The following is a 13,201-nucleotide window of genomic DNA, read 5'->3' on the forward strand; positions in this document are numbered from 1 at the left end:
AAATGTACTAAAGCTCTACTTTATACCAGGATCTTGAGATCTGTGATATCACTAAATATTCCCCTAAACCTAGGAGATCGATATCTCTAGTTCAATCTTGCAGGAGGTGAAACTGATGTCCACCAAGAGGAAACCATCCCACAAGGACACACGCATAATGAACGAGAAAGCTGGAATTTGAACCCAATTCTGACTTGAAAACATGTGGGTTGTTTTCATTTTATGACACATAGACCCAGAAATCCAACAATTATTTCTGAACACATAGGATGTGTTCAGCAGTGCCCGCACTGTTCTAGACACCAGAAACAAGAGTAAATTTTACGAGATAGTTTCTGTCCTTGCAGAGCTCATATGCCCGAGACAAAGGATAAACAAAGCCACAGCACAACACCGGTTCCCCATCTGTTTGAAAAGTAAAGTCATTTGGGTATGTCACTAAAGTGGAATTAGTCTGTTTTCTAAAATTCAGAAAACAGGAGTTATCAAAGTAGTGGGTAGAGCAGAGCAAACTCAGGGACAAATTGTAGTAGATGATTTCAGAGAGGGAGAGAGAGTCCAGTGGGGCAGGGAATGGATAAGCCATTCTAAGGACTTTGTTTCTCCTCAGGGTGAGATGGGAAGCAGAAGAGTGATCTGACTTAGCTCACATTTAAAGATTTTGAAAAAGGGCCAAGGGAACAAGAAAGAAGACCAAGTTGGAGGCCCTTCTCTTGCAATCGTCCAGGCAACAGGTGGTGGTCCAGGGACCAGGATGGTAGCGGGGAGGTAGTGGAATGGTTGGATTCTAGACAAAGTTTATGGTGGGACCGATTAGATGAGGGGTGCTTTCAGAGTTGCTGTAATTACTCCCAATCCTGCTGAATCAGAATCGTGTTATTGTGTAGTTTCCTCATCTGAGGAAGAGCAGGAGTGATTTTTGAGAACCCATCCTGATAAACGTCCTTAGCATCACGAACAGTACACAGAAAGCATTCAAGATACATTATTCCCAGCAGTTAGCAAAGCCGACTGGATGGGGGTTAGTGGCCGCTCACAAAGCACACAACTTGGAGCAGGTCACGAAGGCAGCCCAGGTTCAGGACCAGCTCAGAGACGGTGGGCTGAGAGGGCCAGCAAAGCTTGTGGCGGCCAGCAAAGCTGGTGGTGACCACCCTCACACCCGCTGTGGGGATGCAACAGTGAAGGGAGAAAAGAGAAAGTGTGTGAGAGACATGATTCTAAGAAAGGCAAAACCTTCTCCAAAGAACGAGCATAGGATCTAAGGTATGTGTAGACACATCTTACATATCCAAAAATTGCTGGGGAAATTCTACCACATACACTATTAATTCTGGGAGGGAGACATTTTCAAATGATGAGGGTTTAGGTGACTAATTCATGGGATAAAGGAAATGAAAGAATTACAGGGATAATAGATCTCCCTATAAATTTAATTGTGGCTATGGAACACATTTCACAGATGACTGACCCCCCCCATCCTCACAATTAGGGGAGTTTTTATTAAAACTCCAGGATTATCCGCTTTCTTAGTCATCCTATGTGAATTCTTATTCAATAATAAAATAATCTTCAACAAGGATTGAAAACTCCTGTACATAGAATTAGTTCTGACTTTCTTTTTGATTCTGTTTTTAACTCATTTTTTAAATTCATTTATTTAAATTAGGTAATAATTATTTAAAATGTGCATATTTTTAAAATTATAAAATTAATATATGCTCACACTAAAGGATTCAAAAATTATACAAAGAAATGATAGTAAAAGGTAAATGTCTTCTCTATCCTGCAATCCCCCATGTTCCTCACCCCAGAGGTACCACTATCACTAATCTGTTATGTATCATACCAGAATATTCCACATATATACGAGCACACATATACATGTATATAATTTAAATGTTGGGGTGCCTGCGTGACTCAGTGAGTTAAAGCCTCTGCCTTTGGCTTGGGTCATGATCCTAGGGTCCTGGGATCAAGCCCCACATGGGGAAATCTCTGCTCAGCGGGGAGCCTGCTTCCTCCTCTTGCTCTCTGTCTGCCTCTCTGCCTATCTGTGATCTCTGTCTGTCAAATAAATAAAATTAAAAAATCTTTAAAAAAATAATTTAAATGTTTTTGTGCATGCAGGAGGAAACAATTTGGCAGTCAACTCTATTCACTTGACAACATACAGAAGGGTATATTAGCATAACTGGAACTGAAAAAAGGCCTCTTAAGTAAGAGGCCAAATAAAATAGTTAATAGTGAGAAAATGATTTTATTGGGACTTGATCTTTAAAAAACACTAAAATTCAGCTTTGCGCAGTGGCAGTATTGTAGCCAATGAGGTTCATCCGAGGAATAATTATTGTTAATTGAAAACTTTTCCTAAAAAACACTAAAATTCATGAAAATATATTTCTAATTTTTTACAAAATTTAGACTATAATTGTAACCTTGTGGTGTTTCTTAGAAGGAGAAAAAAAAATCAAGCGTCCCTGGGAATGAGGGGGGGTCCTTCCTCCCTCCGAATTGTACACTACCTCAACATCGTCTCTTTCCACTTATATTTAATTTTCACAGCATTATCTTAAGGACAGTCATTCATACAAACTTATTTCCAGGTCTTATAAGTTTTCCCCAGGATCTCAGTGACAAATCCTTTGACATTCAAATTATGTTCTTTTGGAGTGCCTATCTTGTCATCATTGTTACTGTTTTATCTTTAATTATTGATGAGTCTGATTATCAGATTGACATTTGGCACTGGTATGACTTGAGCTGATCTCATCATCTGAAGGCAGAGGTAGCAAGGTAGGATATTTGAGCGGCCAGTTAGTGAATATTTTCGTGTTATCATGGCTTACTTTACTTCACAATCTTGTTACCAGAAGGATATGCAGGTAATGATTAAAGATAATTCCCTCTAGTCTTGGATATATAAAGCTAACAATCTTTTTAATGGGCGACATACATTTCCTACTTTCCACTGTAGGAATGTACTATTACTTATTTAACCAATGCATTATTGATGGACAGGAAGGGTGTTAAGGTTTTTGCAAGCACAAACAATGATGACATGAACATTCATACATCCATGTGTATATAAGGAAAAATTTTAGAAGTGGAGTTGCCTACTCAAACGGTCCTAGTATGGTCCATATTTTGATAGACACTATCAAACTTCCCTTTAAATGGCTTCACCAATTTATCCTCCCTCTAACAATGTATCAAATGGCCTACTCATCACACCCTTGACAACGCTGAGTATTATCACAACTCTCTAATTTGTGCCAATGCGATGCTGAAAAAAAAACTATTGTTTTTATTTTCATTTCTTTCATTATAGATGATGTTAAACTTACCTTTTATTCTTTTGTCTTTTACCATTTGTATTTTTCTATAAACTTCCTAGTCATGTTCTTTATCTGCATTTATAATTGAGTCATTCATCTTTTCCACATTCATTTGTAAGATCTTTTTCCATATTAAAAAAAATAGCCCTTTTCTATAGGGGATGCAAATATATTTTTTTCCATTTCTCATTTGTCTTGGACTTTGTTTTGGGTGTTGTCATATAAACATTAAATTTTCAAGTAGTCCATTTTAGCAGACTTTCATTTATGGCTTCCATACTCTGTGTCATGTTTAGTAAAGTCGTCCCCCCTGTAAAATTGCTTTTAATTCCACTGTGTTTTCTTCTTGAACTTTTATACTTTATTTTTAAGGATGTTAAAAATGCTTGGAATGAGAGATCTTTGAAAAATAACTTTTTATTCCATTTGCAGTTTTGGTCATCACTCTTTCCCTGTCTTATAAGATAAGTGTAATAACAGGAGTAAACACCATTGATTCCCTCCCTTCCACTAACATGGAGAACATATGTGCCCACTAAACTTGTCTGATTACAAATTATGACTGAAGGAATGAGGGAAGGGTTTTTGTGTATACAAGTCACCAGATGTTTTATAATGATTCTGTTAATATGAGCCTCAGGATTAGACTAGAACCAGTGTTACAGGTCAAGACTGAAGCTCATTGACCAAGCTATGTGGGAAAGTTTGTGCACTGCCTGCTGGCACAATACATAAATATCCAGATTTATTACTCTCTGTCTCCAGCACCGAATTTGCCCACAGATTTATGAAAGGGAAAACATGAAATAGAGATTTGTAAATATTTGAAGTTTACTTCTGAGATCTAAAAAGGCAGTAAGAAGGCTAGTAATAAATTCAAAATAGAGGTTGGGGAATGCAGTGAGTTTGCAATTATAGGAATATAACTTAAGGAAGGAATCACAAACAATAAAATTTAATAATTTCACCCTTGGTTCATAAAACACTGAGCTCCAACTGACATAAATTATTAGCCTGAGGTAAAAAGGAGGTAAGTGAATATGGATCATCACAAAGGAAATCGTTGGTAGATGAGGCAACTAGAGTTAGATTCTCTAATTCTTCTGATAGGATTATTCTCCTTGCAAGTCAGTAAAGGCCAAAAGCCTTTAAGATGTTTTACCAATATGCATGATGTTCATTGTCTTTTGCCTCTGGAGTGATACAGCTGAGTCACACAGCTTGATGCATGGGCTGTACCAAGTATGAGCTGTGTTCTAGCCTCTGCTGAGTACCTTTGTCCAGGAAGGGCCTGAATGGAACCCAGGTGTTTGTTTATTTTCTGGCAGAGATTTCTTGATCTCAAGGAAAGGAGACCCAGTGTGTGGCCTAGAGATAAGCATGATTAACCAATGAGATGACAATGAGAGTTAGCTGGGGAACTTCCTCAATAAGGGAAGACCCCAGGAGGAGAAACATTCAGTCCTGGTCCTAAGTGTGAATGCAAATGTGTGATGGCGTAATGCTCTAGTGGTCATTCTTTAGTAGTGAATGGAAGACCAAGAGGCTTGATTTAAAGCCCTAACACCAATGTGTTACCAAAACAGTGCTAAGAATTCTCCTACTTTTGAGCTTTAATGTAAGAAAAATCCCATTTGTTGAAGCCACTGTTAGTTGGGTTTTGTGCTTCTCGAAGCTAAAATCTCTCCCAATTGATAAAGAACCACCAGGGCCATTGTAAGGATTAAATGAGATGGTATCATTAACCTTGTTGGTCGGAAACATAGAAAGGACTCAGGAATTAGTGACTGCCATGACAGTGGTGCACCCTCATGATGGTAATACCTGTGTCAGAATAAGAAGGATAATAGAGAGTCTGGGGCTGAGCTAAAACCACCTCAGTTCGAGTTTCTTTTGTCTTGGGTGAATTACCTACCCTAGGGCCCAATTTACATTTACATCTGTAAAAAGGAGTTAATAATAATACTTGTCTCCCAAGGTAGTGTATGAGAAAAGCACTTTATAAAGTATGAAGTATGATAGAGAGGTTACTTGTTATTGTTGTAGTATCTTGGCCCTCAGTTTCAAAGACAGGATAAAAATTGCCCTCAAATTGGGTATAAAAGCAATAATAAATGACTGAGCCTGATTTTAGTCAAGGGTATTTAGTAACAAGAATTAAAAATAACTTTCAATCTGTCTTAGCCATAAGCGGATCTCATTTTCATACCTGGGAACCTAAAAAAAGGCAATAAAATCACCTTATCTAGAGTGGGAAGGATGAGTTATTTTCCCCCCACAGTTTCAGTGCACTATTAAAGGAAGCTTGACAATGAAAAAGAATGAGAATTTTAAAATTGGAAGGTGACACAGCAGGGAGTAGATTATAGAAATGAAGGTCAGGTATTGGGGGGGAGAATAAGGTGTTTCATGGGGTGCTTGGCAGAGAAGTGGGTCTCAGAAAGGATCTAGAAACAGCAGTCAATTATAGTTAGTTCCTTCTTGGTATTCTCTGGCTCTAACTTTGGTGGGCAGTTCCCCTGGTGACAAGGAGTTACACGTCCCAAGGATACAAGATGGGAGCTTGCTTAGGCCCAGTCAGTAAGTAAGGGTGCTTGCCATCTCTGCTCCACGTGTCCTTAAACATAAACATACACAATCAGCAAAGTGCAATCAGGATGCGTAATAATTAAAGTTGGTATCTGGTGTTTCACTTCTTTTTTTTTTAATTTTATTTTTTATAAACATATAATATATTTTTATCCCCAGGGGTACAGGTCTGTGAATCGCCAGGTTTATGGTGTTTCACTTCTTAAACCTCTACGCTAAGGCACTCATAAAACTTTTAGCCAAAAATGATTAAGAAAATATCTCTCTGCCTGGTTTGGTATGAGTTTTTGTTTTGTCAACCTAATCCCAAGTAATTCAGTAATTCTGTGTCTCAAAATGCTCCAGATCCCACGTGGATTTGGTTATTTCCTTGTAACACAGTGGAGTCATGAGTTACTAAGAAGTTTCTGACTAACTAACATTACTGAAAATTCATACATTAAAAAAATAAACTGCATCAATTGAAATATTAGTTTTATTTCTGTTCTGACCTGCAGAGTTGGGGATTTCTGTAAATCGAGGAGGTGGGCTTTTCCTGTAATGTCCGTTCTGCAGAGACAAGCTCCTGTGATGGCCTGAAAATCCGAATGATCTCAGTTGGGTGGCAGTTTGTTGATGATCCCAGCCTTTCATAGGAAAGAAACAATCTCTGGGTGAGTACTAATATCAGATCATCGTTATCCATTAACCAAAAACAATTATTCTATGGTTAATTTCTGAGCTACATTTCTACCACTATGGGTTAGCTCTTTAATTATTTCATGCCCATTTTAATGAAGGCAACAAAAGCAGACAGATTCAAGTTTTGTTCCTGGCACTATGAATGAGCTGAACATTTAATTCTGAAGGGACTGTTCCTTTGCTCATCAAGCTCTGTTAATATTCGTTTATTAGTTAGCTGAGCTGCTAAGCTAAAGATACCCCCACTTACAATGACTAAAATAAGAAAGATGTTTGTCCCTCTCTCATGGAACTGTCCAGAGGTGGATGGGCAGCCCTGTGCTGGTAGGTGGCTCTGACATATTCAACTTGTGACTTCCGCTTAGGGGTCCAAAGTGATTGCCATAGTCCTTCCCACCTCACTACTAGAGGGAAGACCTCCCCATCTTATTTTATTTCTTTTTTAAAGATTTTATTTATTTATTTGATGGACGGAGACCACAAATAGGCAGAGAGGCAGGTTGTGGGGGGAAGCAGGCTCCCTGCTGAGCAGAGAGTCCGATAGGAGGCTCCATCCCAGGACCCTGAGATCATGACCTGAGCCGAAGGTAGAAGCTTTAACCACTGAGCCACCCAGGCGCCCCAGACCTACCCATTTTAAAGACAAGCTTTGGAAGTGGCTCCCATCACTCTCCCAGTCATCCTATCGGCCAGATCTTAATTCCACCGAGCTAGAAGGGCTGTGAGTAAATGTGGAGCTGAAAACTCACCCATGGGACCAGCTAAGATTCTCTTGTTATGGGAGAGGGAAAGAATGGATGTTGAGGAATAACAGAAGTCTACTATATGGGGTACACTAAAATGAAGCTTCTGAAACTTTAGCTTCAACCTGGGGACCTTGTTGAAATACAGATGCTGACTCAATAGGTCTGGGGTAGAACCGGAGACACTACTTTATCTAACAAGCTTCCAAAGCTTGACGTCAGTGCTGCTGGTCTGTGGACCACAGTGAGCAGCAAGGAACTCGAAGCCTCTCTTGATTGCAAGGAACAAGGTTTCTTTAAAATCATTTACAGTCAGGGAGGCAGTGAGGAATCAAGGCAACTCTAGTTAGGACAATCCTCTTTTGACACAGAATATTTATCTTTGTGGGAATGTGCCATTTTTCTCCATACCAAACTGAAAAATTCTCTACGTATTCTCTAGCCCAAAATCTACCAGAAACATTAGTAGCTTCAGTTAGACTGGGGATCTTCCCCAACCAAATGCCCTGATTTCATGGGTCACCTGGCAGTCTGTAAATGGGATAAACTTTGGTTTATCAGTAGCCACATTAACATGAATAGCCTGATTTGGCTTCCCTGAGCAAAGAGTGGTAGGCAATATAGCTTAATTTACAGGGGAAGCCAGACAGAAAACCATATATAGTGTCTTTGTCTGGATGTTAGTGCAAAGCACAGAAACTTAACACTTTGTATGTGAAAAACTGAGAAATATCAGGGCAATACAGACTTACACTTTGATATGATGGCATATAATTATTGTAGTTGGTAAAATTCACTGTTTTTTACTTATAGAAATAATAGATGTACATTTCCTATACTGAAAAGCACAAAAAATCCCCCATAATTTCAGTTTTAGTTAATTCACATTTTTCCAAAATAACTTTACATTAGGCAAGATAAGGAGTACCAAGTTATAGAAAGAACATAAGAGGAATATTTTAAATAGAAAAGATACACTGTTCATACTTTATATAACTGACTTACAATGCTTTGCTCTTTAATATCAGTGTGTTCTTCTTAATGCTGCATTGGGATGACTTTTATACCAAATACAACCCACTTTAATTAGTAGATCTGATTCTTTTCTGCTTCTCAGAGCAACCAGACTCTACCCACACTCATCTTAGCTTTTATTTATTTATTTTTAAAGATTTTATTTATTTGGCAGAGAGAGAGACGCACACACAGAGAACACAACCAGAGGGAATTGGGGAGGGAGATGCAGACTTCCCGCTGAGCATGGAGCCCAATGTGGGGCTCGATCCCAGGACTCTGGTATCATGACCTGAGCCGAAGGTAGACACTTAAGAACTGAGTCACCCAGGTGCCCCTCATCTTACCTTTTAGAGATCTCTCTCCACAGAAGGTCTCCTTTTTGTTGTTGTTGTTGTTGTTCTGTCTTTCCTATGCCCTCTAAGAAGTATACACCAGCATGATTAGATGCAGCTGTTTTTAATTAACCCCTTCAGTCGTCCTCCAGATGAATGACTCAGTATGACTTGGCAAACTGATGGTTTCTAAGGAGCAATACATGTTTACATCACACCAACATGTTTAATAAAGTTAACCCACCTTACACCACCAGAGCAACAACAATGCCCCAATCTACTCATAAAATCCAGTTCAGATGACTAACCAGGTCAGAATGTTACTGCTCACCAATATGTTTAATAAAGTTAACCTATCTTATGTGTAGAGCAACAAGAAATCAATGCCCCCATCCTACTCATAAAATCCAATTCAGGTGACTAACCAGATTGGAATGACTTCTCAGAGAGCTGAAGCTTCACAGAATTGAGTGTGCTGATGGGTCCTTTTTCTCTTTTGGGTGGGAGTTGAGCAAGGACTGAGCATGACTTGAGTGAGCCCCTTCCGAGCACTGCAGAGCATGGGGAAAGGGTACTACTTATATTTGGCTGGGTATTATGAAGCTGAAGGACATAAATTTTGAATGGGAGAAGGGTGAATGGAGGCATAAATTAGAAGACCAGGCTGAACCCAGGAGTCAAGCTGTGGAAGCCAAAACAGGAAGGCAGGAAGCCAAAGATTGTGAAGTAGTAAAATGAACCAGAAGCAGCGGAAAGAAAATCCAGCAATAAAGATGGAATTTGCTCATCCACCCCACCACCCTGGGAGACTTTTAAAGTATTTCTCTTGCCAACTTGGACAAGTATGTATGGAGGATTGTTGAAAAGAACATAGGAGAATAGGTAGGATCTAAAATGAGCCTTCCTTAAAGGAAAAAGGCCAGGTCAACACCAGATAAACCCTAGAAATTATTATGTTTGCTATGTTTACTATGTCCTTTAATCCCAGGATCACCTGGTCTGTGTTTGGGAATAGTCCTTTATTTATTCATTCTGAAAACACTTATTGGGTAGAAGTGAAGTAGTACAAATATGAATTAGTCATACTTCTTGCCCTCAAAGACCTTATATTCTTGTTGGCTTGAGAAAAGTCTCTAAATATGATAGGAGGCAAAATGTACATCTCAAACTTTGAAGGGGCAGTTGGTATTCAAAGGCAAGAAAGGAAAGGGACCTGCCCTTAAGAAATTATAATATGATAAAAGGAGAGAGATATAAATGTAAAAGGGGAAATTAGATGATTAGTAATGTTGATTTCCTTTTCACCTACCTGTGGGCCATCTGTATATTTCCTTTGGAAAAATGTCTGCTCAGGTTCTCTGCTTATTTTTCCATTGAATTGTTTGGGTTTTTTGTTTTGTTTGCTTTTTTTGTTTTGTTTTGTTTTGCTATTGGGTTATAGGAGTTGTTGGATATTTACCCCTTACCAGACAGATAGTTTGCAAGTATTTTCTCCCATTTCATAGGATGCCTTTTCATTTTGTTGATTGTTTCTTTTGCTGTGCAGAAGCTTTTAAGTTTGATGTAGACCCCCTTGTTTATTTTTGCTTTTGTGGTCTTTGCTTTTGGTGTCATATCCAAAAAGTCATTGCCAAAACCAATGTCAAGGAGCTTTTCCCCCTATGTTTTCTTTTAGGAGTTTTAGGGTTTCAGGTCTTACATTTACTTAATTTTAAGTTAATTTTTGTGGATGAGCAAGATAGAGGTCCAGTTTTATTTTTTTGCATGTGACTATTCATTTTTCCTAACTCTGTTTATTGAAGAGACCATTTTTTCCCTTTGAGTATTCTTGGCTCCTCTGTGAAATATTATAGATAATTCTTCTTGCTTTTTGTTTTGCTTTGTTTTGTTTTGTTTTTAATTTAAGTAGGCTCCACACCCAGCATGGAACCCAGTGTGGGGCCTGAACTCACCACCCTGAGATCAAGACCTGAGCTGAGATCAAGAGTTGGACACTTCATTGACTGAGCCATCCAGGTGCCCCATAGATAATTAATTCTTACTGTTAAGAGTTGAGGAAGACCTCATGAAGAGGATGACATTTAAATCTTGTCTTTGAAGCATGGAGAAGATGGGATAGTGAAAAAAGTCTAGGGAGAAGAAAGAAGAGTAGGAGAGATACAGAAACATGTGAGTGTTTGGCATGATGAGGAATGGAAAGTACTCCAATGTAGCTATGGGGAAGATTGCATACAGGGAAATAAGTGGGAGATATAACTAGAGAAGTAAGTTGTGGTGATGTTCACTGACATACAAATAAGTTTAGAGTTTATTCTGTGATAATGGAAAGGATCAGACCCAGCTGACTTAACCACTTAGAAATAGGTAGAGATGTAGGAACAGAGAGAGTCAGACACTGCCCAAGTGAGCTGACGAATGGAACAAGGAAAACCCCAGAGAGGGTCCATGGCTTATGGACCCAGTATAAGAAGAAAGCAGGGATGATTTAGGCACAGTCACTTGGTCCATAAGTGAAATATGCTCCCATAGATTGTCCTCTGAATTATCAGACCAGTCACTCTTTCTCCAGCAGGGAAGAGCTAGGGAAGTGGGTTCTTACATGATTAAATACACCCCCCTTTCTTTGGGCTGATGCAGAGTAGAGAGAGGATGCTCAAATTTCCCCTTCTCTTTCAGAACTAACTGAAGTACAGAAAATGCATCCAAGAAGGAAGGACTAATTAGAGGAGATGGGTCCAAAAGATGTTTAAATGGTAGAGTTTATAGGATTTGACAACAACTGGTTGTGGAGGGAAAAAAGGCAGGAAATAAGTTAAGGTACTATCCTGGATAACCAGGGATGGATATGCCTATAAATAAGAGGGAGAAACAGGTGGATAACTGTGGAGGAGAAGAGATGAGCTTCCAGTGGGATTTCCTCTGAGATGTAAAGAAGGTAATTAAAAATGAGTCAATCATGACAATAAAGTGAATTTAAGAAATTGCATTAGGAATGTTTTTATGCAAGCAAAAAACATGCAACTTGAATTAGAATGTATGGCTATTTATAGGCTCACATAACTGGGAATCTCAAGGCATCCGTGAAGTTTCAGCCAGAGCTGCTCCAGGGTTTGAACTTATTATTGGGGGCACCTGGCTGGCTCAGTTGGACGAGTAGAAGAGCACACAACTCTTTATCTCGGGGTGGTGAGCTTGAGCCCCATGTTGGGTGTAGAGATTACTTAAATGAATAAACTTTTAAACAGTATTAACCAAAAAACATATCATTAGGAATTAGTCCTCACTCTCCATCTCTTGGCTCTGCTTCCCTCTGTGTTGGTTTCATTCCCAGGCCAATTTCCCACACAGCAGCATGGATGACTAGAGGTAGCTCTAGGATTACTGTTCTTATAACTGGTATCCCAGTGAGAAGAAAGCATGTCTCTTTCATGAAATTTCTAGCAAAATTTCGAGAGAAAAGTCTGATTTTGCCTCTTCGGCACAGGTGCCCATCCCTAAACCAATCAGTTTGTCTGGATAGGTTTGGATGCTCGGATTGGCTAGGCCTGGTCATGTGCCTGGAGCTGTTGGACCCTATAGACAGGTAGGATGAATTCTGAAGATTCTTACTTGCTGTCACTCAACTTGCTTGGAGGATCATGGAACACAGCATAGTGTGAGGATATTAGGACTGGGTGGTGGGGTAGGGACAGCTATCTGTAGGGGAAAGCAGATTGAGGCCTTGGGCCCTAAAACAGAAGGTCGATGAAAGAGAGGATAGCAGAATGGTGCCAGTCCCAAAGACAACTTCACTGATCTCACAGTTTTATTTGGGTCTTCCTGGCCTTGTCTTTCCAAGAGGAGACCATCAGTGTGAATAGTAAAATGCAGTATGGATAACAAGTATGCAGAAAATAGAGTCAATTCACTGGAAGGTTTTGTAAATCTTACCTTTCCCCATTTCTTAGCCAGGTTCTAATGACAAAGCAAGTCACAGAGCCTGTGTACATTCAGTTATACAAGTTCCTTCTTCAGGGCTGTCATCTCAAACTTTAAATCACCTTTTAAATCTTTTCAAATCTATCAGATGATGCAAAGCAGAAGTTAAGATCTGCTATGAAAATGAAGCCTAGCATCTATAGTGAGCTAAGAATGTTTTGTCGCCAGTCATAGAATTAGAAGCAGGAAGGGGCTAACTTAGTTCAACTTGCTTATGATGTTAGATAAGGACCCACATAATTCGACAAAGGCCAGACAGTCATGAAGTGGCAGAGCTGGTTCTACAATTCACATCTCCTGTCTCCTAGCCCTGGTCATGTTCCATTATTTTGTCCTATATCAGCCAAATACTTCTCCTTGGAGAAAGTCATCCAACCAGAAGACCATTCCAATACGGTCTGGTCTGGTATTTGTTAAAGAATCCACCCAGCGGAGGGTGGGTGTGGTTCAGCTAGGGTTAATCCTGGTTGCCTATAATCACCACTAGGAACATTCGAGAAAAAAAATCAATCCAGATTCATTT

The 13,201-nt window shown here is 39.3% G+C and overlaps 1 non-coding gene across 1 annotated transcript; it reads left to right on the forward strand.

Annotated features, from left to right (window-relative positions):
* The first annotated feature begins 2,296 nt into the window (after positions 1-2,296).
* LOC116881055 lies at positions 2,297-2,433 on the forward strand. The gene has a single exon (XR_004385341.1). It is a non-coding gene; the product is annotated as a U4 spliceosomal RNA (small nuclear RNA).
* Positions 2,434-13,201: the final 10,768 nt, after the last annotated feature.

Source organism: Lontra canadensis, unplaced genomic scaffold (genome assembly GCF_010015895.1).
Source record: "Lontra canadensis isolate GAN:19392208 unplaced genomic scaffold, GSC_riverotter_1.0 scaffold70, whole genome shotgun sequence".
NCBI classification, from domain to species: domain Eukaryota; kingdom Metazoa; phylum Chordata; class Mammalia; order Carnivora; family Mustelidae; genus Lontra; species Lontra canadensis.